At 52.7% G+C, this 5,000-nt stretch overlaps 1 non-coding gene across 1 annotated transcript in view; it reads right to left on the bottom strand.

The window, feature by feature from the left end:
• LOC126151459 (small subunit ribosomal RNA) overlaps positions 1-1,699 on the bottom strand; it is a 1,909-nt gene extending 210 nt beyond the window's left edge. The window contains exon 1 of the ribosomal RNA XR_007531968.1: positions 1-1,699. This exon is cut by the window's left edge and continues 210 nt beyond it. This is a non-coding gene — a ribosomal RNA (small subunit ribosomal RNA).
• Between the last annotated feature and the right edge of the window lie 3,301 nt (positions 1,700-5,000).

Below are 5,000 nucleotides of genomic sequence, written 5' to 3'. Positions count from 1 at the left end.
TCGCGCTTACTGGGAATTCCTCGTTCATGGGGAACAATTGCAAGCCCCAATCCCTAGCACGAAGGAGGTTCAGCGGGTTACCCCGACCTTTCGGCCTAGGAAGACACGCTGATTCCTTCAGTGTAGCGCGCGTGCGGCCCAGAACATCTAAGGGCATCACAGACCTGTTATTGCTCAATCTCGTGCGGCTAGAAGCCGCCTGTCCCTCTAAGAAGAAAAGTAATCGCTGACAGCACGAAGGATGTCACGCGACTAGTTAGCAGGCTAGAGTCTCGTTCGTTATCGGAATTAACCAGACAAATCGCTCCACCAACTAAGAACGGCCATGCACCACCACCCACCGAATCAAGAAAGAGCTATCAATCTGTCAATCCTTCCGGTGTCCGGGCCTGGTGAGGTTTCCCGTGTTGAGTCAAATTAAGCCGCAGGCTCCACTCCTGGTGGTGCCCTTCCGTCAATTCCTTTAAGTTTCAGCTTTGCAACCATACTTCCCCCGGAACCCAAAAGCTTTGGTTTCCCGGAGGCTGCCCGCCGAGTCATCGGAGGAACTGCGGCGGATCGCTGGCTGGCATCGTTTATGGTTAGAACTAGGGCGGTATCTGATCGCCTTCGAACCTCTAACTTTCGTTCTTGATTAATGAAAACATACTTGGCAAATGCTTTCGCTTCTGTTCGTCTTGCGACGATCCAAGAATTTCACCTCTAACGTCGCAATACGAATGCCCCCGCCTGTCCCTATTAATCATTACCTCGGGTTCCGAAAACCAACAAAATAGAACCGAGGTCCTATTCCATTATTCCATGCACACAGTATTCAGGCGGGCTTGCCTGCTTTAAGCACTCTAATTTGTTCAAAGTAAACGTGCCGGCCCACCCAGACACTCAATAAAGAGCACCTTGGTAGGATTTCAACGGGGTCCGCCTCGGGACGCACGAACACGCACGAGGCGGTCGCACGCCTTCGGCTCGCCCCACCGGCAGGACGTCCCACGATACATGCCAGTTAAACACCGACGGGCGGTGAACCAACAGCGTGGGACACAAATCCAACTACGAGCTTTTTAACCGCAACAACTTTAATATACGCTATTGGAGCTGGAATTACCGCGGCTGCTGGCACCAGACTTGCCCTCCAATAGATACTCGTTAAAGGATTTAAAGTGTACTCATTCCGATTACGGGGCCTCGGATGAGTCCCGTATCGTTATTTTTCGTCACTACCTCCCCGTGCCGGGAGTGGGTAATTTGCGCGCCTGCTGCCTTCCTTGGATGTGGTAGCCGTTTCTCAGGCTCCCTCTCCGGAATCGAACCCTGATTCCCCGTTACCCGTTACAACCATGGTAGGCGCAGAACCTACCATCGACAGTTGATAAGGCAGACATTTGAAAGATGCGTCGCCGGTACGAGGACCGTGCGATCAGCCCAAAGTTATTCAGAGTCACCAAGGCAAACGGACCGGACGAGCCGACCGATTGGTTTTGATCTAATAAAAGCGTCCCTTCCATCTCTGGTCGGGACTCTGTTTGCATGTATTAGCTCTAGAATTACCACAGTTATCCAAGTAACGTGGGTACGATCTAAGGAACCATAACTGATTTAATGAGCCATTCGCGGTTTCACCTTAATGCGGCTTGTACTGAGACATGCATGGCTTAATCTTTGAGACAAGCATATGACTACTGGCAGGATCAACCAGGGAGCTGCGTCAACTAGAGCTGAGCAGCCGGCCGCCCGGGAGTGTGTCCCAGGGGCCCGCGCGAACACGCAAGCGTCCGCTCAATTATTCTGCAAACAGGAGGAGGCTGAGCTCCCCTGCACAATACACCTCGAAACCCTCTCAGGTCCCGGCGGCGCGCAGCGCCGTCCTAAGTACTTGGTCGGGTTCGAGAGAGGCGCAATCGCCCGGAGTTAGGCGAGTAGACGCTTTAGGTGCGACCACCCGTGCTCCCAACTGAGCTTGCCGCTGCCGACAGAGGCCCGGGAGCGTGCTGTCGTGGCATTGCCGGCGGGAGACAACACGCGCCACCTACGGTGACCGGCAGCTCCAACGCCAGCGCCACAGAAGGGCAAAGGCCCCACGTGGGTGCCGAAGCGAACTCTCCCAGCACAGCGCACGTGCCAACACGTCTGCACAACTGCGATACAAACCACCAGCGAGAACCGCTGGGGCGACCGAGCAGCAGACGGCGTCGCGGCGCCGAGTGCCGGGCGGCGGCGCATCCTCAACGCACACAGTCCTCAATCGGACCAGCACACTGCAGATGTCCACCGCGCTTCGCACCGGGCCGGCGAGGACCCACTTTGGCTGCACGGCGCCGCGCGCAGGGTGCCCCGGCGCGCAGCTGCGCCGCCTGCCGCGTCCGTCGGCCGGCGCGCCTGCCACTGGGCGCCCCCACCAGCCGGCTGTAGCGCGTGCGCCCACGCACCGCGCGGCCAGCACGCCGGGCGGCCCCCCCTCACCGGCCGGGGACAGTCCCACCCACCCACAGCCGCGTATCGCTTCACACCCAGATTCACATTCACGTTCGTTGGTATGGTGGGGACCGCTTCGTAGCTGTACCGATCGTTGCCCTCACAGATGTACCTCCAGCAAGGACAACCGCACCACAACGGGTTACCAGTTGTTCATTTGCGTAACGTCACCAGTAAACGTACACGTCCATCCCCGTTTGCAAAGTCAACTATTATTGCATGCCTGCCTGTCAGGTGTCAAGACACACTACATCCGCTCACATCCACGCAACAAAATGTGCCCGACTAGAGGGCACGTGGAAGGTGCCCCCGTACGTATGCGATGTCCATTGCGCGACCAACTGTCAACCGGCCTCTGTAGCATGTCGCAGATGTGGAACGCGGGGCACCGTGCTATCACATTGTGTGAGAAGAGACTACTACGTCTGCATACACGCGCCACTACATGAACAGACGGCTCATGCTGATCGCCATCCACTGCGTCCATTACTCCCACACGTCTCTATGGCGTACCACACTGCAATGCAGCTGTTATGGGGAGATGACACGTAGCTGTGTACACAACATTCTGAGCGGGTTGCGGTTGGACAATACATTAATGTAACGTGTCATATGCCAATTACAGAGCAGGGTAAGGCACAACTTGGGTTAGGTTAAGGCACAACTTGGGTTAGGTTAAGGCACAACTTGGGTTAGGTTAAGGCACAACTTGGGTTAGGTTAAGGCACAACTTGGGTTAGGTTAAGGCACAACTTGGGTTAGGTTAAGGCACAACTTGGGTTAGGTTAAGGCACAACTTGGGTTAGGTTAAGGCACAACTTGGGTTAGGTTAAGGCACAACTTGGGTTAGGTTAAGGCACAACTTGGGTTAGGTTAAGGCACAACTTGGGTTAGGTTAAGGCACAACTTGGGTTAGGTTAAGGCACAACTTGGGTTAGGTTAAGGCACAACTTGGGTTAGGTTAAGGCACAACGTGGGGTTAGGTTAAGGCACAACGTGGGTTAGGTTAAGGCACAACGTGGGTTAGGTTAAGGCACAATGTGGGTTTAGGTTAAGGCACAATGTGGGTTAGGTTAAGGCACAATGTGGGGGTAGATTGCGGTACAAATTGCATTACATTGCGGTGCAAATTGCATTACATTGCGGTGCAAATTGCATTACATTGCGGTGCAAATTGAGTTACATTGCGGTGCAAATTGAGTTACATTGCGGTGCAAATTGAGTTACATTGCGGTGCAAATTGAGTTACATTGCGGTGCAAATTGAGTTACATTGCGGTGCAAATTGAGTTACATTGCGGTGCAAATTGAGTTACATTGCGGTGCAAATTGAGTTACATTGCGGTGCAAATTGAGTTACATTGCGGTGCAAATTGAGTTACATTGCGGTGCAAATTGAGTTACATTGCGGTGCAAATTGCGTTACATTGCGGTGCAAATTGCGTTACATTGCGGTGCAAATTGCGTTACATTGCGGTGCAAATTGCGTTACATTGCGGTGCAAATTGCGTTACATTGCGGTGCAAATTGCGTTACATTGCGGTGCAAATTGCGTTACATTGCGGTGCAAATTGCGTTACATTGCGGTGCAAATTGAGGTAGGTTAAGGTGCAACACAGGTTAGGTTAAGGTGCAACATAGGTTAGGTTAAGGTGCAAGATGGGTTAGGTTAAGGTGCAAGATGGGTTAGGTTAAGGTGCAAGATGGGTTAGGTTAAGGTGCAAGATGGGTTAGGTTAAGGTGCAAGATGGGTTTAGGTTAAGGTGACATAGGTTAGGTTAAGGTGACATAGGTTAGGTTAAGGTGACATAGGTTAGGTTAAGGTGACATAGGTTAGGTTAAGGTGACATAGGTTAGGTTAAGGTGACATAGGTTAGGTTAAGGTGACATAGGTTAGGTTAAGGTGACATAGGTTAGGTTAAGGTACAAACTGGGTTGTGTTATGGTACACATTGCGTTGTAGTACAGTACACGTTAGGTTTGGGTACGGTACACAATGTGGTATGGGATGGCGTGTTGTGGGGGGGAGGGGGGGGGGGAGGTTCGTTGATATCGACCGTTAGGACGTGGATGCCCGAGGCAGCGTCAGTGTGTCAAAGGAGTTATGTCACGTCGGGATGCGCTTTTCGCCAGTGAGAGGGGGCGAGCCGTGTCTGTGGTTGCGGCAGACCTGTGTGTTTCATTCCTGCCAGTGTGTTTGTGCTGTAAGACGAGGCAGTGTGGTGGTGATGGGTGCACCCCTGTGTAGGACATGTGTGGGTGTTGGTGGCTTCTCTGAGCAATTGTGGTTGTCGGACGAGTGGGGTATTCTGTTTTATGATTGGACCTCCCGGTCTGGTTATCATAGCGTAGTTGGTGTACTGTGGCGGATAGGACCGGACGTTGGTCCATGCTGGTGCTTAGTAGTTGTATCTGTGTCTGTTACAGGCAGAGAGTAGTGTGTGATAGAGTGTGTGGCTGACGTGTGGTTCATTTTGTGTGTACGGACGTTCAGCATGTATAGGGGCATTTGCGTATATAATCTATCAT

The sequence above is a fragment of the Schistocerca cancellata genome, unplaced genomic scaffold, assembly GCF_023864275.1.
Source record: "Schistocerca cancellata isolate TAMUIC-IGC-003103 unplaced genomic scaffold, iqSchCanc2.1 HiC_scaffold_1063, whole genome shotgun sequence".
NCBI lineage: Eukaryota > Metazoa > Arthropoda > Insecta > Orthoptera > Acrididae > Schistocerca > Schistocerca cancellata.
Note: the sequence above shows the minus strand (reverse complement) of the source record. Positions and strands in the feature narration are given on the sequence as shown.